This window comes from Tupaia chinensis, unplaced genomic scaffold, assembly GCF_000334495.1.
Source record: "Tupaia chinensis unplaced genomic scaffold, TupChi_1.0 Scaffold000340_1, whole genome shotgun sequence".
Classification (NCBI taxonomy): Eukaryota; Metazoa; Chordata; class Mammalia; order Scandentia; family Tupaiidae; genus Tupaia; species Tupaia belangeri.
The window spans coordinates 2,175,253-2,199,354 of NW_006159834.1; the positions used below are offsets into that span (position 1 = coordinate 2,175,253).

Sequence of the window (24,102 nt, forward strand, 5' to 3'; positions counted from 1 at the left end):
CCAGCTCTATAGTACTGTAGCTAAGTGCTGTGTCAGCTTCCACGTAGCTGACCAGGATTTGAGTCCCTTTGAAAAACACACTTGGCATGTGCATTCATACCTAGGATCATAATGAGATTGAGAATTGGAAGAAAAAGAATTGTAGCATGACCAGGTTCTCATTGGGCGTGCTTTCTCTCTCTAATTCATACAAGTGCCCTCTAGCATTAAACAAATGCATTTCTCTTTTCTCTCTCTCCTTTTCTCTCATCATAAAGATTAGTTTAACATGTGGAATGATGCATAAAAATCAGTAAATATTCTTTAAAATAAAAAAAGTGATCAGAGAAAAAGACCGCTACCTTTAAGGAAACAAAAATAACCCTCAGATGAGTATTCAAAAGAAATGATGAGAAGAAGACAATGGGATGATAATTTTAAAATGGTGAAAGAAAACAACTTCCCACTTATTTTATACCCAGAAAAAATATTCTTCAGAAGTGAAGAGGAAGTAAAGACATTTTTGTATTTTATCCATTACATTTCAATAAAATGTTCTGTAGAGTTGTGACTGGTAATAGTGTGACAGCTGCTAGGTTGGCGTGCTACTCTTCCACAGATTTGGTTAACAAGGAGACAATAAACCCCAACAGAGTTAGACGGTGTAATGTAGCAATCTTGGCTCTGGTTCCCTGATCTTCCGACTCCCTGAGACAGTGTGAATAGGGTCAGGTGTTGTCCGCACGTAGTTGGGGGTACATTATAGAGAACTGTGTAGTCTGTGATTTTTTATTATAAGAGCTGCTGGCGGACTTGACCGCCATTATGTCCAGAGAAAGACAGATTACCTTTATTAAACTGGAAAGTAGTAATTCTACCCTGGGAAGGGTAGGTAGGCATTTTTATCTTTATTACTTTTGAATTGCTCTGGGGAAGAGGGATGTCTTTATATTTACTATCTGAGAACATACATATTGTAGAAGAAGAAATAAATCTTTCTTGGGCCACTTGATTTTACAAATCTTGAAAAAATTGTCCTGGAGTATATTGACTATTAATGTTGAGATGTGTGTGGAAATATGAGAGATGCATGGAGAATTGTCTCCTAACAACTAGAACTCAAACTATTCTAGAAGTTAGGTATCTGCTGACAAATTTTTGCTATATTTCAGCCTACAGAAAATAAAAGAAAGTGATTAGGAGCACACAAGCTGTAACGAGTCATGATGACAGATACGTAGAAGGCAAAACTTCATAAAGAATTAAAATATAGAAACCTCCTAGAGCTGTTTATTGTGGCAGAAGAGTTTGCCTATCAGTCATTTCTAATTGAATTACTACTCAGTAACTAAAAATACTTAAGTATTCAATTATGTCAAAGATATTTTGCAATTATTTAGAAAACACATCTGTGCAGAACACCACATTTTCCTATGATGAAAAGTAAATTAGGCATTATTAGTTATTATGCCATGTATCAGGCTCTACCTGGCATGACTTGTAGTCAGTGTGCCCCTAATCAGCTCATTTAGTTTTTTGTGGCCTGGAGTAACATAGCAGTTTGTTGATAGATGGCTAAAGTAAGAGCAGTATGTTCTAAGGGTCTTTCTTAACCAAAAAGAAAACATTTGGAGAGCTTACACAAAATGATGATATGTTGATGTAGATAACTAGTTATAGTAGAATGAATACATTCCTATCTTTGCATACACATTTTTAAAAAATTTGCCACATGGTGCTTGCATTCACTAGAGAGAGATGGAAAGACAGAGAAAGAGGAAAAGTGAGAAAGCACCCCCCACCCCCATAGAGAATGGTCACGCCATAGCCCCTTCTCCATTTCTTCCTTTCGTTGGGATTTTGGGCTCTCTAGCACATGCACTTGGCATATTTTTCAAGCCACCAGGCCCAGGACTTGAATCCCACAGTTGCCTATGTAGGATTCAGCCATGGGCTGGCCCGGCACATACATTTTGAACGCATTTAAAAAATATTTAAAGATGTCAGATGCTTTCTCGTATTTTGAAATACAGTGGTATATATTAATAGTAGTTGTCACCGTCCTTTTACTCTTTAATTAAAAAATCAGAGACTACTAATTTCTGGGATTCATTATTTTGAGTCTGGATCTGGAGAGTTCATAGATTTAGCAAAGAGATGACATGGATACTTTTCTTCTCTTGATTTGGATTCACTTTAATATTGCCATAAAATTCAGGAGCCACTTATGTTGGTGGCCATTTTCCAATGCTTTTGTGTCATTCAGTAGTTTATTTAACAGATACTTAATAAACTCACGCTAAGTTCCAAATAGTTTCACTAATGTCTGGAGGTAGAATGATGAACAGAAGTTTGTGTAGTCTCTATCCTCAGGGGTTTTATAGTCAATCTAGCAATGCAAGGCATCATAGGAAAAAAAATACTGGGAGGGAGGGGTACCAGGATATGGAAGTTTAAATTAAAAAAAAAAATGTACCTAGTTCTGGAGATCAGGATAGGAAGCCCTCTTTCAGAGGTGAGGTCTGAGTGGAGATGTCAAGGAAAACTCAAAACAGAGGAAGACATAAGGAATTGTATTCCAGACAAAGGGGCATCAAAGGCTGTGTGGTGGCAAAGGGCCTGGGGATAGTCATGGGAGCACAGGCTACATGTTTCCTTACATGTATGTGTAGGAGACATCAGAGCAGCATTTTACTGTGGAATAAAGATTAGATTTAGAAAACCTACAGGTCAGTTTTTTAAAAACAAATTGAAGATTTTAAAAAATCAATTTTTTTTTGTCTAAGTCAGTGATAAATGACAAGATTTTAGATGATGATAGAAAAATATGTAGGGGCTTAAGAACAAAAGGGTTATTTTTCCTTTTTTTGGCCTTTATTTTTTAAATTTACTTTTCTCAAAAAGGTTCTTTTTCATCATAACCAATAAAGCATAATATTAGCAAGAATTCTACCACCAAAACTGAGTTGAAAGGTGTGGGTTGATCGGGGAACCCCTTTTGTTTCAGTGTTCATTGTTGGAAATCTTTCTAAAATGTATAGCCCTATTTCTTGTTTCTTTTAACTTTATAACTAATAATTTAGTATAGATGATAGATTACTGGGTGCAGGTTCTTTCAAGATATCAGGTAAGATGTCAGATGTATTTTACATATTGATAAGTCTTCCCTCTTCCAAAAATTTCATGAGGCAGCAGAATCTTTGATATTATGGCTGTTACATTGTTGAGACTACTTTATTTTAATTTCAGAAACACAGGCTTTTTGGCTTCCAGATGTGTAATCATTAATATTATCCAAAAGGTTACATCATTTAATTGCAGTCATGTACCATGTAATGACATTTCTGTCAGTGATGGATTGCATATATGACATATATGAAGATGATTCCATAAGACTATAATGGAGCTGAAAAATTTCTATGACAGTGATGTTATAGCCATTCTAACATTGTAGCACAACACATGTTTGTGGTGGTGACAGTGTAAACAAATTTTTGCTGCCAGTTGTGTAAACATATAGTACTTTTATACAGTACATAATACTTATAAAAAATAACTGTTACTGGTTTATGTATTTACTATACATTTTATCATTATTTAGAGTGTACCCTAATTTATATAAAAAGAGTTTACAGTAAGACAATGTCCCATGTTAGGCTGGCAGTAGCCCCATATATTTTATGTTTACTGTGCATCTTGATCATTGTGTGTGTGTGTGTGTGTGTGTGTGTGTGTGTGCACGCGCGTGCACACACGCTTGATTTAATCTTTAGTTGTTTCATTCATAATAGCCTTTCCAGTAGGACATGATGTGGAAGTAACAGACAGTGATACTAGGTAATCTTGACCCTGTGTACATCTAGGCTAATGCATATATTGTGTCTTAATTTTAAAAAGTAAAAATATTAAAAGAAATAATTTTGGGGCCAGCAGGTGGTGTGGAGGTTAAGGCATTGACTCCCATGTGGCCAACTGCTCAGTTTGAGTCCCAGAGCCTTTGGCTTGAAAATCACAAGTGCATGTGTGTGCATGCCCAAAATCCCAAGAGGAGGATGGAGTGAAAGGGATTGTAGTGTAGTCATCCTCTCCGGTGTATGATATCTCACTTTCCTTCTCTGTATTTCTCTATCTTTGGTGAATGCTCACCCTATCTCTCTCTCTCTCTCTCTCACACACACACACACACAATTGGGAAAAAGATTATAGAAAAAGGATATAAAGAAAGAATTTGTTTTGTGTAGCCATACAACATGTGTTTTAAGCTAAGTGTTATTACAAAAGAGTAAAATAGTTTAAAAATTTTAAAGTTTATAAAGTAAAAAAAGTTATAGCAAGCTAAGGTTAACTGAATATTGAGAAAGAAAACTTTTTGTTTACTCTTAAATTCTTTTAGAAGACTACTCTTTAGGTGGTCTTATATACTTGCATTGGGAGGCACATTGTGTCTCTTCCTTTCCTCATAGTGGTTGCTATTGATGATCAAAATCTAGATTTAGTTGTTTAATAGAGGCTTACAAAATGGTGATATTTTATAATTTTCTAACTTGTTTATTAGTTGAAATATATGCAACTCTGGTTACTGTTAGGACTTTGGTATATTTCATATAGATGGACAAGATAAATACTTGAAGTTTTAAGTTGCTTTTCAGAATGATGCATTGTTATTTAGCATTTTCTAATGGTCACTATTGGAGGACCAATGATTGTTTAAATTTGTCATTATGAGTGAATAGAGTTAAACATATTACATATGTTTCAGTCATTATTCTTGTTGTTACCTAACATATTTAATTTTCAGTAATTGAGAGACTATTAGCTTCTATGTCCGTTTTTTACAAAACCAGTGGTTTTCAATTGCTTTCTTGCTTTTTAATATGATACAGTATTTAGTGTTGTCCTTAGTGTTTACCCTATTTCAAAGCTGAGGAGCACAGTAAAAGACACAGTAGTTAGTGTGAATCAACAACCCTTGGAATGGGAAAATATTTTTGTAAATTATGCCTCAGATAAGGAACTGATCACCAGAATACACAGGGAACTCAAGTGACTTATATGAAAACAGCAACAACAAAAAACAAACAAAAAAAGCAATTAAAAGATGTGAAAATGAACTAAACATACAACTCTCTAAGGAAGGCATACAACCTGCCAGAAAGCATATGAAAAAATGCTTAACAGCCTTCATCATAAGGGAGATGCAGATCAAAACCACAATGTGATGCCACCTAACCCCAGTCAGAATGGTGAAGATTAAAAGAACAAAAAGTGATAAGTGTTGGCGGGGATGTAGTGAAAGGGGAACTCCCTTACACTGCTGGTGGGAATGTAAATTGTTCCAGCCACTGTTGAGAACGATATGGAGATTCCTCAACAAGCTACAAATAGAACTACCATGTGATCCAGCAATTCCACTCCTGGGTGTCTACCCAAAGAACAGGAGAATGCTCAGTCGGAAAAGTGCTTGTACATCTATGATTCTTGCAGCATTATTTACAATTGCTAAGACATGGAACCAAACCAAATGTCCAGAAACAAATGAATGGATTGAAAAAATATTGCACATATACTTTATGGAATAATGCTCAGGCATAAAAAACAAGACCCTGGCATTTGATCGAAAGTGGATGAATATGGAAGATTTACTGTTGAGTGAAGCAAGTCAGGCTATGAAAGAGAGACACTGTATGTCTTCATTTAACATATACCGACTGTCAGCACTCTATGGTTGAAACTGAAAGATTAGAGGCCATAGAAGCATTGAAAATGGTTATGGAGAGAATGAGCCATCTGCCGAGGGGTTGGGATTGAGAAACAGTCGCCCCCTGCCTGCCTCCTCTTAGGATGGGAAACACGCAGAGGCTAGGAGCAGGAGAGTGCAACTGGCAGCCCCTATAGGGTGAGGGGGGCAGAAGGTCTCCTTTCTGTCCCACCATAAAAAGATGAGGTCAGTACCCCAGAACCTCTTCCTTGGTCTTCTGATCTGGCTGATCTCTCCATACTCCCCAGAGGAACTCATCTGCCTCCACCCAGCCACTACCGTGAAGTCCTCAGCAGGTGTACACACCCTACGGCAAAAAACTAAAAAAAAAAAAAAAGGATAAAAGAGAAATAAGTCTGAATAGACAACTCTGACAGATATACGAATGGTTATAAAATATTTGAAAAAATGTTCAGCATCTTTGGTCATGAGGGAAATGCAAATCAAACCACAACAGGTATCACCCACTTAGAACGGCTAAGGTTAAAAAGAAAAAAAACACAGACAACAAATGTTGGCGAAGTTGTGATGAAAAGGGAACTCTGCTGCACTGTTGTTGAGAATGTAAACTAGCACAGCCACTGTAGCAAACAATATGGAGATTCCTCAAAAAATTTACAATAGTTAAGTTGTGGATTCAAACTAAGTGCACAAAAACTGATGACTGGATTAAGAAAATGTGACACATACACAATGGAATACCACTCAGCCATAAAGAACAGTGAAATCGCATTAATTGTTATAAAGTAGTGAATCTAGAAGATTTAATACCAAGTGAAATGAGTCAGAGTATGAAATACAAACACAGCGTGTCGCTGCTTAACATTTACCAAATGTTTGCACTCCTTGACAAAAATGGAAAGATTTGAAGATATAGAAATAAAGAGGGCAAACTAGATACCAGAGACTGCACGGGGAATGAGGGGCAGGGTCGGGGAGCTGCATAGACACAAAACATTTAACAGACAAAACTGCATGTAAACAAAACAAGACGAATGGATTATGGACTGGTATACCACGACAGAGTGGGGGGAAAAAGATGCTGCTGATCGAAAATATATTCAGCCACTCCTCACTTAACGACCTACCCTCAACCAGTTCTCCAGCACAAGTAATCCCCTTTTTCTGTCTGTGTGAGTCTTGGGAATCCTATTCCTCAGTCTTTTCTTGTTCCCATAGTCAGTTAGTATTTACTGCATGAAATGTTTGCAATCATGCAAAAATACATATTTTATCTATACATTAGTACTTTATTATGCACCCATAGTGGTATTCAGAATAAATAAAAATGATTGTACTAGATTTAAAAAAGAAAAAGAAAAAGTAAGAAAATGGTTGTGGATACTGGAAATAATGTGGGAAGAGATTGGGTGAAAGGGGAGAGTGTAAGGAAAGGAATCAAGGAGACAAATAGAAAGGCAATATGTTTATGGGACACAGAAATGGATTTATTGTCTATTGATGTTAATGTGTTTTATATCCTTGACTGGTATGAAGTGTTATGTTGGTTAAATTCAACTTACAAGCTAAGTGATGTATAGTGATTAAATGTATAAAATAAGATTAAATTAAAAAAAGAAGAAAAAGCTTAAGAAACGGAAGCTTATAAGGTTAAGTGACTTCAACAAGATTTTACAGCTAGTCAATGATAGGCATGATATTTTGATCAAGATTTATTTCAAAACTTCAAGTCAGGTATTCATTAAAGACTTTTCTGCCTCATAAACTCAATTCTTATATAGTGTTATTTAACTAATTCAAGGTTCAACAAATTCTGCTTCAAGAAAAAAAAATTCAAAGCTTTTTATATGGGACCAACTTTGTAGCACAGTGGCTAAGCCCTGTGTATAGGGAGCCAGACCCCACATGGCCAACAGAAGTTCAAAGTCTGGCCCTGGCAGCTTGAAAAACATGCCAGGCATGTGTATGTGCATGCCCCACGTCCTGACGGGATGGAGAAAAAGTATTTCAAAGTGACCACACTCACTGAGGGAGGGTGGTTCTTTCTCTCCGACGATCACATGTGGCCTTTGGCAATAAAAAAATTTAAAAAACTTTTTAATGTACTTTATTTTGCTCTATACACCAAAAAGCCCACATATAACTTTAACTGCTCATTCCATTTTAGTTTAAGATAGATTTTGTTCTTTAGCTAGGATTAATTGCTTTGCTGTTATCTCTAATTATGTGAACTCTTATCCAGGATAGTGCCATTATTCTCAAGAATCTGGAGTTCCTCTGTACATTCTTGCACTTATTTTATCTTCTTTTATCTTGTGAGTTAAGACCAAGAGAACTGGGCCAGACTATAACATATTACTTCATCCTTTCCAACCTTGAGAGTTATTTCTTTCACCTCCTTATTCTGTACATGGCCCAGTGAAGTTGTTCTTAACGTGGTATGTGGATTAGAATTACACTTCTTAAAACATACTTTTGCTCCTAGCTTCTGAATCTATTAGGGGACTGTTAGGGGAACTCGCTTGTTATTTTTAGAGAGTACTTCTGGTGACCCTGTACGAAATCTAATTTAGAACTGCTATTCCAAGGGTTCTATAGTCTCTGTGAGAGTTTCTTCCTCATCGTGATGTGTATCACATATCCATTCAATTTTGAGCTAGGTCTTAATCTGTTCTTCATTAACATTTTAAAATCTCAGAATAAATTTTTAAAAGTTTGTTTTGCAGACATATGTAGAGAATAATGTAACAAATATCTGTGTATTTAAAGAACAGAATTTTCCTTTGGTTATTTTCTTTATTAAAAAAAAATTGCTATAGGGCACATGAGCTTGCTGGAGAGAGATGGCTCTGGGGTTGAGGCAGGGAGTGAGAAAGCACCTTCTACCCCCCCAGTGAGGATGACCAGGCAGAAATCCCTTCTCTATTTTTCTCTCAGGGTTTTTGCATGCATACACATGTGCCTGGTATACTTTTCAAGCCTCTGGGTCCAAGACTTGAACCATGCAGTCAGCCATGTGGAATCCAACCATCTTAACCACCATGCCACCTGATTGGCTTACTTTTGGTATTTTCTAAAACAGGAAACATACCTTCTTCCCCTGGCTGACTCCAGCAATAAAACCAGGTCTCCAGCTTCTCTCCAGAAGGAATTTGCACACATTGCACACTCCATCTTTTATAGCTCCTGCATGAGAGACTGTCTCCTAAATCATCCAGCTCTGGGAGTCAGTGAGTCTTTGCATTTGTGAGTCCTCCTAGATGACAGAGAGCACAGAGGTGGGTTTAAACAGGAGCCTGAGCACTTTCAGGAGATATTCTCCAGGTACAGTACAGAAAAAAACAGGCAGACACTTCCAGATCCCAGTTTCTTCCCGGAACAGGTTTGTCTACAAGCTGTCTCAGTTGCTGCTGGAGGGTCAGGCTTCTAACTAACCTACATCTGAGAGCCAATGTGGCAAGTAGTTAATGAACAGACTTCCGGGAAACATAAATAGGTGTGTAGGCACTGCTCATACTTTTTACCCTTAGTTTACTACAGTGATAACAGTGTCTTTTAGCTTCTCTCTAGAGTTTGTTCAGAAATGAGCATCCCCACTTTTAAAGCTGCTACTTGAGGGACTGGATTTTGAATGATGTCACTTTGGGAGCTGAGTAGGACTTGGTATTCCAGAGTCCCCTGAGACCACAGAGATCAAAGAAGTGGACTTAAAAGGGTGTGTGAGCCTTGACAGTGGCTATTCTCACTGTTTTAATGCAGAGCAAGCAGGCAGAACCTCAGCTTCCAATTTCTCCCTGGAAGTGATTTGACTGCACATCTAATATCCTGACACTCCCAGTTGTTGCCTGTGGGTCAGGCCTTTAATTGACTTGCACCTGACAGTTGATGGAGTAGGCAGTCAGTTTGCTGGGAACCTGAATGTGTGCATTGGCTATCCCTGCACCACTTTTCCCTGGCTTACTCCAGAGATAGAAGCAAGAGCAGGTGAGAGCTGAGGGGTGAGAAAGCTAGGATCCTAGAAGTAGGTTGAAAGGCTGTGTGATCTGATTGAGAGTGTTCACAAAGCCTCTCCTCAGCTAAGTACAGAGCGAGTGGGAAATTCTAGCTCCTAGCATCTCCCCGAGGAAAGAAGGACCTGGAACATACATCTAACACCTCAACTTGTCCATCTGTGTTTTGAGAGAGTGGTTTATATCTGTACTGTCTTGGGTCACTGACAGAATTTGGCATGCTTTAATCTCTCAAGGCCCACTAAGAACAAAGATGACAATTTGGACAAAAGCTTCAAGAGACACTTGGAATCTCTGACCAAGCTGATTGGTGAAATTTATCTCTTACACATGACCAGTCTGATAAGACTGGGAGAGAGACTGGCTAGTCTATTGTGCAGAAACCAGCAATGAGAGTTATAGAAAATGAAACAGGAACAGTGTTCCAGATGATGAAACAAATTTCTAGAAGCCAGCCTTAGTGAAATCGAAATCAAGTGAATATTGCATGAACGAAATGAGAATTTTAACAGATCAAAAATATTAAAAATACCATACAGAAATATAGTTGAGGAATACCATAACTGAACTGAACTGAAAAATTATATAGAGGAATTCAACAGCAAACCAAATCAATCAGAATATAGTTTGATTAGCAAACAGGAAGTTGTTCAATCAGAGGAACAAAAAGAAAAAAATGTAAAAAGTGTAAAGATCATTTAAGGGACTTACGGAACATCACTAAATGGAAAAATATACTCATTATTGGATTTGAAGAAAGAGGAAAGACAGAAATGAAAAGCCTATTCAAAGACAGAATGGCTGAAAATATTCCCAAATCTGGGAAAGGAATAAATTTTTAAAAGTTTATATTGCAGACATATGTAAAGAATAATGTAACAAATATCTGTGGACAGGATGAAACTAAAAGGACCCACACTGCGACTTTATAAATAAATTGTCAATATTTGATGACAAAGGGATAATTTTGAAAGCAGCAAGAGAAAAAGGAGACCTCCATAATACTGTCAGCAAAAAAAATATTTATTTATTTACCATAAGCCTGGTAGGTTAGAAGGGGTGGGATGATTATACTTAAAGTACTAGGGGAAAGAAAACCTGTCAGCCAAGAAGACCATATTCAGTAAACCCATCCTTTAGAAATGAAGAAGAGATAAGGACTTCTATATTACCACTAGATTAGCCTTAGAAGAAATGCTAAAGGGAATCTTTCAAGTTGAAGCTAAACAGCAATACAAACACATAAAATATGAAACTTATTGGTAAAGGAGAATATATATATATATGCAAAAAAAGAAAAGTGTAACAGTGGTAGGTAAATTGCTTTAATGCTATTATGAAGTTAAAAGATAAAACCATTAAAAACAAAAAATACCCAGAAAAGATTAAAATAAAATCAGAAATGAAAGAAGAAACACTCCAGGTACCTCAGGAAGAAAAAGGATCATAGGGGATTTTTATGAACAATTATTTACCATCAAATTGGATAAGCTAGAGGAAATGGATAAATTCCTAGGAAAGTACAATGTACCAAGACTGAACCAAAAAGAAATGGAAAGTTTGAATAGACTAAGAACAAATGAGGAAATTGAAATAGTAATTAAAAAAAATATCTCCCAATAAAAGGAAGCCCAGGACCAGATGGCTTCATTGCTGAATTCTGCCGAATCCTTTGAATATTTCAGAGAAGGATTAATATCCATTCTTCCTAACCTTTTTTAAAAAATGTAAATGGAGAGGATATTTCTAGACTCACATAATGAGGGCAGTATCACCCTGATAGCAAAGTCACTAGGGGTGGGGAAGGGGGAAGAAAAAGAAAACTGTAGGCTGATATCTCTGATAAACATAGATGAAAAAACTTCATAAGATATCAGCAAACTGAGTTCTGTTTCCAACCCTTGGAATGGGAGAATATTTGCAAACCATGCCTCAGATAAGGGACTGATAACCAGAATATTCCGAGAAAGAAAAAAATAATCCAGTTAACAGATGGTACAATCTGAATAGACAGCTTTCCAAGAATACATGCAAACAGCCAAAAGGCATATAAAAAATCCTCAGATCCCTTATCCTAAGGGAGATGTAAATAAAAACCACAATGAGATACCATATAACCCAGTCAGAAAGGCTGAGATTAAAAAAACAAAGAATTATAAATGCTAGTGAGGTGTGGTGAAAAGGAGAACTCTCCTGCACTGTTGGTGGGAATGTAAATTAGTGCAGCCACTGTGGAGAACAATACAAGGATTCCTCAAATACCTACAAATACAACTACTGTATGACCCAGCAGTTCCACTCCCTGGTATCTACCCAAAAGATAGAAATTCATTCAGTGGGAAAAATACTTGCACATCCGTATTTCTTGCAGCATTATTCACAATTGCTAAGACATGGAACCAAATGTTCAAGAACAGATAAATAGATTGAAGAAGTGTGGCACATATACACTATGAATATTACTCAGCCATAAAAAACAGTGAGACCCTGGCATTTGATAGAAAGTGAATGAATATGGAAGATTTAATGCTGAGTGGAGCAAGCCAGACTATTAAAGGGAAGCACTGTATGTCCTCGCTTAATATATACTGAATGTCTGCACTCTATGACAGAAACGGAAAGATTGGAAGGTATAAGAGGATGGAAAGCAAAGGTGGATACTAGAGATAATGTAGGAGGAGGGAAGGCAGTAAGGAGGGATGGGAGAGAGGGAATGGGGGGGATATAAAAGCGAAATATTTAACAGATAAAAAAGTGTAAAATTATGTGTTAAGGAAGACATGTATGGTAATACTTCTTACAGGACTAATATGCAGTGTATTCATGCTGGAAAGATTTCTTTTGTATGCTGCAAAGATGTACGGTGATGAAATGTAAGCAAAACAAATAATATGGGAAAAAATATTAACAAACCAAATTCAACAACACATAAAAAAGATTATACACCAAGACCAAATGGGATTTTTCCCTGGGGTACTTGGTGTAACATAAACAAATCAACCAATGCGATATACCACATTAACAGAATGAAAGATTAAAAACTATAAGGTCATCTCAGTTAATCCAGGAAAAACATTTGACAAAATTCAGCATCATTCTTGATTAAAAAAAAAAAAAAAACAAAAAAACTAAAACCTTGGAACAAAGTAGATATTCAAGGAAATTTCTTCAACACAATAGGATCCAGATAACATCATAATCAATGGGGGAAAACTGGAAGATTTCTTTTAATGTCTGATAGAAAGAAAGCATATTCACTCTAGCCACTTCTATTCAACATAGTACCGGATGGACTAGCAAGTGCAATATGACAGGAAAATGAAGTGAAAGTCATCAAAATTGTAAGGAAGGAATAAAACTATTTCTATTTGAAGATGATGTGATTCTATATGTAGAAAACCCATAGATGTTCCACAAATAAGTAAACTAGCACATATACTGCTAGAACTAATAAATGAATCCAGTAGTTTCAGGACATGAAATCCACATACCAAACTCAGTTCTGTTTCTTTATACTAATAACTATACACCAGAAAAAGAAATCAAGAAAACAATTCGATTAACAGTAGCATAAAAAAGAATACCATATTGGGAACCAGCAGTTAGCGTAATGGCTATGTCGCTGGACTCCCACGTAGTCGACCGCGGTTCGTGTCCCGGACCCGGTGGCTTAAAACTCACACCGGGCACGTGTGCGTGCGTGCCCAAGATCCCGAGAGGAGAATGGAGGAGAAGGGATTGCGGCGTGACCATCCCCCCTGGGGGGTGATTTCTCGCTTTCTGTCTCTATGTCTCTCTCTGTCTGTCTGGCGAGCGCACGCGCCCTACAGTGAAAATCTCTCAAAAAAAAAAAAAAAAAAGAATACCATATTTAGGAATAAATTTGTACATGGAAAACGGTTGGGTTGTTGGAAAAGTTGTGATACATTTTTTTCTATGCAAAAATGTGTTGTAACTTCTCTAGCAACCCAGTATAAAACATTCATGAAAGGAAGAAAAAAAATGAATGAAAGATATCCAGTGTTTATGGATTGGAAGAGTTAATATTATTGAAATTCCTATATTACCCAAAGTGACAACAGATTCAATGCAATTTTTATCAAAATCTCAATGGCATTTTTAATAAAAATGGAAAAAAAACCAACTCTAAACTTTATATGAAACCATAACAGATTATTTGTGATAACATGGATGAACCTGAGAATATTATCCTAAGGGAAATAAGGCAGACTCAGAAAGACAAATATTGCATGATCTCACTTATATGTGTAGTCTAAAAGTTTAATACAGGGACCAGCAGGTGGCATAGTGATTACAGTGGTGGACTCCCACATGGCTGACTGTGGCTTGAGTACTGAACCAAGTGGCTTGATCCATAAATGATCTATTTTGAAAGTTATGTACATAGTATTATATTTTAAGTATTTTTGAACATGTTTTCCTCACAAATAATAGGGGATTTCTTCACATGCATACAAGTAGATTTGTTTATTTTGCTCTAGTGTAATATTCAGTTGTATGACTAGTACAGTTCATTTATAGATACATGTAGTGTGTATGTTTAGTTTGATTCCAGTTTCTTGCTATTATAATAAATGCCTAAATGCACTAAATGCCCTTGCCTTTGTTTCTTTTTTTTTTTTTCTTTCTTTTTTTCTGGGAGAGGTTTTCGCCATAGGGCGCATGCACTCGCCAGACAGAGAGAGACAGAGAGACAGAAAGCGAGAAATCACCCCCCAGGGGGGATGGCCACGCCGCAATCCCTTCTCCTCCGTTCTCCTCTCAGGATCTTGGGCATGCACGCACACGCGCCCGGTGTGACTTTCAAGCCATCGGGTCCGGGATGTGAACCGTGGTCGACTACGTGGGAGTCCAGCGACATAGCCATTACGCTAACTGCTGATCCTCCTTTGTTTCTTGATACACATGAGTATATCCCCAGATAGCAGTTGTTGATTTGTAAGGTATGTGCATTTGCAACTTTACTAGGTATTACCCAACTTTTCTAAAGTGGTTGGATTGATTTACTGTTTTAACTCTGGGTATTAGAGTTCTCCTTTCACCACATAACTCATCAGTGCTTAATATTTTCAGACTTCAGAGTGATGGGTACATGAATATTTTAAGTTCTGTTTCTGCATTTGCTATGTAGATGGACATTTCCACCCTATGGTTATTCACAGTTTATATGCAGTTGTTAAATATTGTGGATACCCATCCAGGTGTCTTGTAGACATCCTCTAGAAGTAAAACAGACACTAGAATTTCCAAGCGAAGCCCGTTTCTCTGCCATGCCATACCAATATCCCTCTAGTGCCCTCTTTTGCCAAAGTCTAAGATTGCACAAGCTGGTAAAGAAACGTTTGTAGGGTCCACCTCCAGGAAAGCAAAACAAGGCAAAGGAGGGCAGATGTTGATGAGAGGCCATAAATCAGTAGTAACACAGTCTACCCCTTTGGTCACTTAGCTCTGTCTGTTCTTGTCTATCCAACAGTAAAATACTTGTTTCCACCTAACAAAACACAGCTATTTTTCATATAAGTAGTGATGTTTGGACACCTACCCATAATGAAAAGACATACATTTCTATTAGTAGTCATTCTGCCAGTTGCTTGTCAACTCTATCAACTCTCAAATTCAGTTGAAGTTCAACTAAATAGTCTCCAAGATTAACTCATAAAGTCACTTCCTGATAATAAAGGGCAGTGACTTTGTCTTTTATTTTGTTCTTGTATCTTTTGAAGTACAGATGGGATAATTGAATTCACAGTAGTAATTTCATAGCCATGATACAGGAAAATGAGATGTTCAAGAAAATCCCAAAGACCTGGTTCCTGACATTGCTGAGCCACTGAATCAATACTAACATAGTATATCTCTGGACTTTTTGCTTTATGCGACAAATAAAACTTTGTTTTAAAAGACATTATTGGGTTTATTGATATGTGTGGCCAAATGCGTTCTTCCAGATTTTCTTATAAACCAAACTGAAAAGTCAATGACAGTAATTATCTTGAGAGAAAGTACAGTGAAAGCAAAATTCCATCATCAAATGGTATTATCAAATACCATGTATTATCACTGGAATGTGTATATAACAGTACAAATAGATATACATACTTTGCTTTGTTCTTGTATTAAACTACTGAGTTACAGAGTATCAACTAACCCTTGCTTATATATGCTGCTTATATATGTAGGGAAGGATTTAGTTACATTAAATTTATCATTGAAATCAAGCGATAGGAGAAGTAGTATTTCTTTGATTTAATTTTATAATGCATGTGTTTTTTTTTTTTTGAGAGTTTTTTTTTTTTTTTTTTTTTGCTGTAGGGCGCGTGCGCTCGCCAGACAGAGAGAGACATAGAGACAGAAAGCGAGAAATCACCCCCCAGGGGGTATGGTCACATCGCGCTCCCTTCTTCTCCATTCTCCTCTCAGGATCTTGGGCACGCACACGTGCCCGGCGTGAGTTTTAAGCCACCAGGTCCGGGACATAATCATTTTACAATGCATACATTATACCAAAACATTCTTTATATATCTTAAATGTGTAGAAGTTTTGATTAATCAATTATACCTGAATAAAGCTAGGAGAAAAATACAATGCTTGCAAATCTTTGATTTTTAAATTGACTTTGAAATAAAAACTGAAAAATGTGAATGCTTTGAAATCGTACTCAATGTATTGGGGTTTATAAAGGAAAGATAGTGAGGAAATGAGTAATTGATAACAATTGACCAATTGATAAAAGTGACAACACTGAAATGAAAACATTGATGATGAAGAGTCAGATGATCAAATGGGCTATTGAAATTAAATATAAATCTAATGCCAATAAAGACCATCATGACTTCATGTGAGCTGTTTAAGTGGCATATTTTAATATCTTGAGTGGCTTGAACTCATCGCCTCCAAGCCTAAAAGTATTGTGCTTTATAATGTTGAGGATATATTTTGTCAGGATTTTTAAAAGATAAACTGCAATACGAATGGCTTGAATCTGAGATTTGAACTTTTTCCCAGCTTAATGTCTTTTTTTAGTCTCTGGGGAAAAGAAAAACAACTGATGATGTATTATTTAACTAAAATATAAACCACTTCCAAATGTTGCAGCAGAGCATAAAGAAATAATTTCCAGGACTGAAAAACCACTTGAGTGGATTAAAAATGCATTCACTGTTGTCTTCCAACTTGAAACTCCCAACTTTCCAGCTTTTGCCTGTAAAATGTTACAACTTATCATCTGTTAGAGTGCTGACAGTAGTCTTCAGTGAGCCATTTCTCCATAATTTCTGGGCCATTTGTGTTTAATATGAATATCCAGACTTATCTGACAGACACTAAGCTCTTCTTGCCATTTACAATGATCCCTGATTGTGAATCTCAATTTTCTCATTTAGTAGAAGCCAGCATAAGAAATCAATTGCAGATATAAACTAAATTATAAATTAAGATATCCATCATTGAGTTGCATATGGTTACCTCGGAGAAAGACTACAAAACATATTTTTCTTCTCACTGAAATAAAACTTATTTTGTTACTACTTTTTAAAATGTGTGGTTGATTTTTATTATCAAGAACATTTAATTACAAAAACTGATGATCTTTATGTGCCCTCATTTCCCACTGAGGAGTATCACAGCAGGTGCCAGACTTCAGGCAATGCTTGAACGGAAGCTATAGACAAGAATCTCCTTCATCTTGAGTACTAAATGTCTTATTGTTTGTTTGAATGTTCTTAGGTAATAACAAGTAGTGTTAATTTAGGGAATCAAAATGTCCTCATAGTTATCTTGACCCTATATCCATATGGAATTTATATTGACATTCCACCATGCAGAGTCAGAGAACGTTCTTATTCTGGTATTTTCATTATTTTAACCTCTTCATCTGCACAGAGGGATCTGTAAACCTGAACCTACTTTTACACTTCATTTTCTGATTGCCATCAGCCCATCCACTATACACTTCCTAGAGAGGTATATTGAAATTCTAATGTATTGTCCTCACTATCTTGTAAATAGGATGGGAAATCAGATACTTTTTCTCATAGCAATGAGAATTGTGAAAACAAAGCCTTTTCAAAGTAGCAGCCAGTGTTTGATGTGGCTCAGTCACATTACACTATATTCTAGTTAAAGTAAATATGAGTAATTGGGTTCCTTTCCTCCACAACATTTTAGAGGTTACTTCAGATCCATGCAATCCTATGAATATTTTATAACTGTCACTGTGTAGAAAGATCATGAATTTCTACTGACCACTTGTAATTATGAACATTATAATTTCATCATGATAATATACTAGTAGTATGGAAAATTCCAAAATACATTTGTCAAATCTCTTTTAGACTTTAATTTTGCAAGATATGGAAACACATATGGAATTTATATATGGAGGTATACTTTTATTTAAGTATAAATATAACTTTAATATATTTTTACTTAAGCTAACATATTATATTAAAGACCAATGTATGGAATTCAGTGACCTACAGGCTGAATTTAATCTATGGGTGTATTTTTTTTCTATTTGGAGAGGTTTTCGCTATAGGGCACGTGTGCTCGCCAGACAGACAGAGAGAGACATAGACACAGAAAGCGAGAAATCACCCCCCAGGGGGGATGGTCACGCCGCAATCCCTTCTCCATTCTCCTCTCGGGATCTTGGGCACGCACGCACATGCACCCGGCGTGAGCTTTAAGCCACCGGGTCTGGGACGCAAACCACGGTCGACTACGTGGGAGTCCAGCGACATAGCCATTACACCAACTGCTGGTCCCATCTATAGGTGTATTTTTATGACTTATTTGTGGTTAAAAATGGAATTACTTGCCAACGTTTTAATTTGTGCTTTTCATATATAATTCTAGATTTTCAGCTTTTCTTAAAAATGAAAAATAAAAATAGTAGCAACCATTTGGGGCTGATTAAATGCTGCCCCGGAAGGAAGTGTGAGTGCACCATTTTCTATTTAGCAGTTACTTGCCTGCCTGGCACACTAGGCATTAGAATTCCCTGTCTTCGCGAGTATAGTATTAATTAACTTTATATGGGTCCTTTAGCTTCATTTAAAATTTATAACCCTTAACATTATTTCATTTGGATGTATTCAATTGTCTGTGTATTATTCATTAAATGATAATGTTTCTTTTTTCTTTAAAAAGTGGAATTTGAGTTTGTAAAGAACAGGCAGAATATAGGCACATTCAGTAACGGTGTGGAAGTTCATGTTGCGTTGCACAGTCATAAACGTTAATGAACTCTAAACATTTACATAGCACTAATTCACCAAAAGAGCTATTACAGATCTTTTCTGTTGTTAAGTCATTCACCAAAGAGGACATAGTATTAGGTTGTTGGGAATGACATATTTTTCTGTGCAAGAATGCGTCATGATTTTCCCAACAGCCCAACGTTGACAAGGGCTCTTTGTATATGTTTGCTCTTGTTAAAAAATTTGGAGAACAGGGACCAGCAGTTAGCGGAATGGCTATGTCGCTGGACTCCCATGTAGTCGATTGCGGTTCGCATTCCGGATCAGGTGGCTTAAAACTCACGCCGGGTGCGTGTGCATGCGTGCCCAAGATCCTGAGAGGAGAATGGAGGAGAAGGGATTGTGGCGTGGCCATCCCCCCTGGGGGGTGATTTCTCCCTTTCTGTCTCTCTGTCTCTGTCTGTCTTGCGAGCGCACGTGCCCTATAGCAAAAACCTCTAAAAAAAAACTGGAGCACAAAAATCTTAGGTAATTCTTGATCATTGTCATGAGATTTTTAGAATGGCCACATATACCTATATTTGCTTTCCTTCAGAGCTTGGCAGTGTGTGTTCACATTTGCTATATTAAATTTGTGACTTAGCCAAATTGACCAACATTGACATGAACTATTATTCGGCACCTGTATCATGGAGTCTAAGTAGCTTTACATCAGTTGTGCTCAATTTCATATTTGTCTGGTTGAAACTGAGTAGCATAGTCCTTTACTCCCAAACAGGAATAGTCAAACTTAGCATCCTCCTCTGAATGCTGCCTCTCCTGGCTTACATGCCTAGACTTCCATGGAAAAACTATGTTTTGTTTTCATTTTCTGTTACTGAACATATGGTCTGCTAACTAGTATATGATTTATCTTGCAAAGCGCTTCCTGTCACTAATTTACTTTTCTCATTTGAATGGTATATACCCTGAATGCTGTTTGAGACTCAGTAACACTTGCAATGCTGTTATTGATTAATACAGTTACTTTCCAAATCATTTTGTTCACTTACAGTTTTTTAAACCATGCTTATTTGATTTAGTTCTGTTTAAATTTAATTAGTTTTTTTAAAAACCACATAGAGCATGTTTGTTTCCTGAGATCAGACACAAGAATGCATTATGTGTTCTAAATGAACTAAAATTTATGTTGCAATTATGCAAATGAATCTAATATATAGACATTCTTTTCTATAGTTCCAAATCAAAGTTATATATTACTCTGAACAATTAATCACAAGGATGGGTCATCCAAAGAGTTAACTATATCTGAGTCATACTTTTATAATAGATTCCATTTTAAATGAATGGGCTACATATATATATATATTTTTATTAGGGAGATAGTGCCAAGTATAATCATATAGCAAAAATTAGATTGATATAAAATACTGGATATACTTTACATTTCAAACTTTCATTTTAAATTGTATATAACTGTTCTCCTTATAAGATGACATAGAAAAAGGATCCTAAATATCATTTTGTTTTTAGGGACTAGAATACTTCCACTTTTATTAATTCTGGAAAATGGAATAATTGTCAGGCTTTTCAAAATGTTCATCCAGATAATAACTGAAAAATATACTAAATGATCTCAAAATTAAGTTGTAACACAGTCTAAAGATTAGCTTGATTCATAGATTTATATAGACCACTAAAAGGAGATTAGTGATATGAAGAATATAGTATTAAACATACTGAGAATCACATAAATTTTACATAATGTTCTTAGTCCTTTTCTCTTCTTTCTCTACGGTTTCCACAGAAACCACATTTAACTTTATGGCTTCGGGTACCACTGAATAGCCTGATCACTTAGAGATGCACAGATCCCTTCTGCTGTGTATTTACTACCCTAACCTCTCCGTTGAGCTCTGCGCCTCCGTGAATTATTGTCTATATGACGTCTGCACCTGGAAGTTTCACAGGAATTAAAAAATGAACATTTCAAAATCAAACTAGTTTTTCCTTCAACCTTTCCCTGGCTTCTCTTTTCTTCTGACAGTTGCTTAATGTTCATTAGCCAAGACTGTGTCACACTGCCACTTCTATTTGGGAGATGACTAGGAAAAGGGAGCTTGGTAATTGGGATTATGCTACTGATGAATAATACTCATCCCAGCCGCTTACAAGCTGTGTTACACCCAGTGACCCCAATGATGCAGGAAACGCAGTGGGTGCAGGGGTAATCAGGCCCAGCACTGGCGGTGGGTCATGAGTTCTTGTCTGCAGCTATCTCTCTGGATAAATAAGTAATTATAAATAGTATCCAGAAAGATGGCATGTAATACAAGGGTGAATAAAAGCAGGTTTAGAGAATAAGAAAAAAAAATTTGAAAATTAAATGTGTTCAAAGAAGTTAAAGTTATAGTATGTGAGCTTGAAGTCAGAGATCTCACTCTAACCTTCGTTATATGAAAAGGACTCTGAAACTCTAGGAAACAACTCAAGTTCACAGGTGCTGTGCTGACAGAACCAGTGGAAAGTGATGGGTGAGGCCACCAGCCTGAGCTAAGCTGGTCTAACAGGCCTCAGTCCTAACTATGCTTTACAGTAAACCTGGGACCTTTTTTCTCTGCTGTTGTTGATAATGTCTTCACCTCATTACCAGTGGCTTTGAGTAAGGTGGATGAGGCATTGTCATTCTTAAAAGTTCTCCAGGTTACTTTCTTTTGCAGCCTCCATTTAAATGAACTCAAAAGCAAAGTCCGTGTTTTATTTATTACTGTACAGCAGTGCTTTCCATATATTAAGATTGATATATTTAAAAAGATGAAAATAGTTATAATCACTGATGATGATACATAAGTAAAGTTAAAGCTTTATGGTTTTTCCCAGTTCCACATTTCTGCATACCGTCTGATCAAATGTGTGATTACTCCTTATTTAACAGAAATAAGTCCATTTTTACAGGTGAAAAGATGTCATAAATAGCCTGCTCTAATGATTTTTTTATTTATTGAGATAAGAGAGAGAAAGTACCCCAAAAGGGTCTTCACGCTGTGATCAGGTGCAGCCTGGCTGATCATAGGTATACTTGCATGCTTGGTGTGCTTAGGGAGTCCTGGGACATGAACTTAAGACCTCTTCTGTGTGTGTCCAGTTGTGTTACTGTTATGCCACTACCTGGCACCCCCTCCTTCCAGAATTTTTACCCTCTGTTTCCACAGCAGAATACTTTCAAGAGCTAGACCTTCCTTAGGATAGACATGATTAATAAAAGATACTGTGGTTGCGACCCCTTTGGGGTTGGCAGGCTGTTGTTCCTCATTACGCATGAGAATCATCCAAGGGGGGTGTTTAAAGTAGATGTCTGAACTCCACACAATTCGGATTCACTGTGTCTCAGATGGGGACTGTGTATTTAATAGGTTGGTATCAATGCAGGAGGTCTCTTGGTCACAATTTGAAAAAGCAGGATTAGCACCACAGCGTTTTCAGTCTGTGTCTAGGGCTTTGTCTGCTTCAAGTATTTTTGCCTTCTCTATAATGTCCTAAATTGAGATCTGTCCTTTAGTGTTCATTTCTCATGGCCTATGTTAGAGCTTATTTTGATTGGGTCGTTGGAAAAGTCATGACATAATTTTCTATGCAAAAATGCACCACGACTTTTCAACGACCCAATAATTGGCTTATTAAATCCAGAGTTTTAACTTTTTTGAAGCAAGGGCCTCATTTTACTGCTCTGTCTTATTTTAATGTAGCAAACCTCAGGAACCTTAGGATCTTTATGAAAAAGCAGAAAACGGAAAAGACGTTCTTTTGGAAGGATTCAAGATCTTATATATTTTTATGTAAAATAGTACCTTTGAAACTAAGTATATTCACTTATTCTATTAGTCACAATCTTTTCCCCATGTTTCATATTAATAATCATTTATACAATTTGTTGAAAACAATGGGAAAATAATCCTCGTTTGTTAATTGTTATTTTTGTACTTGTCTACTTAGGGAGAAGAAGGATATAGTATATCTATGAAGTTCCAAAATATAGGCTAACACTACTGTGTATTTGAAGTTATTCTCTTCACATTTCTATGTTTGATTCATATTTCATAGCTACAAAATTACATGGAAGTTTATTTTCTTCTAAACTTAACTTGCAAATACATAAATAAAAATGATCTTATGTATCATAGCTGAAGCACATCTTTCCTACCAGCCACCAGATCACTTACTCCTTTGAGAGCAGGAGCACACCCCTTGGAGTACCTTTAGAATTGAATCTGTTTATAAGAAGGGGTACTTCTCTATGAGTTTCTCCTAATTTTTCAAATGATTATAACGTGTTCTTTTTTTAATTTAACATGGGCTTTAAATATTTTGCTCTAATTAAAAGTAGCTAATGCATTTACTTGGAGCCACATTGTTTCTCAGAAAACATGTCTCCAAGTTTATAATGTAGTCAGTAAGAGTATAGGATTGCATTCATGCAGTATCCATTCTTCTAGCAAGTGTGAACTGAATGCCTACTACTACTATGGTCCAGGTGCTCTAGTGGTACAGCAGTGAACAGAACAAAACAAAAAATTCACCATCCTGGAATTACAACATGCCAGAAAATAGTATTTTGGATAGTAATAAATAATAAAGTTTTTTTTTTTTTTTCTTGAAGGGAGGAGGATAGGACTTGTTTGAAGGAGGCAATAATGTTTTAAATTTGGTTGCTTGAAATGACTCGCAGAAAAGATGACTGGGTAGTAACCTCATTGAAACGAAGGAGTGGGCCACGGAGCTCTGTAGGAGAACATTCCAAGCAAAGAGAATGCCAAGTGCCAAGGTCCTGAAGCAGATATACGCCTGATCTGTTTGGGGAAGACAGGAGCAGAGTGAATGAGTAGTAGGAGAGATTAGAGGGGCAATAGAGTGTGGGGGTGGAATTCAGCCCATAAAGGCTTTGGTTTTTGCTCTAAGTGAGATTGGAAGCCAAAGATGACTTTGGGAAGGGGGTGATGCAATCTGAGTCAGAGTTTGGACCAAATTCATCACTGGCTGCTATGTTAGTAGACGGAAGATGGAGAAGGGTGGAAGCACCACCCTCAAGGGACACTTTGGGGACGTTCACAATAATTCTGGTAAGAGATGGTAGTGGCTTGGATCAGAGTGGTGGATGTGAAGGTGGAGAGAAGC

General features: G+C 36.7%; 1 protein-coding gene across 1 annotated transcript in view; it reads left to right on the forward strand.

Moving 5' to 3' along the window:
* Positions 1 to 24,102, forward strand: part of STPG2 (sperm tail PG-rich repeat containing 2) — a 404,777-nt gene that overhangs the window by 49,814 nt on the left and 330,861 nt on the right. The gene's annotated exons all lie outside the window — the stretch shown is intronic.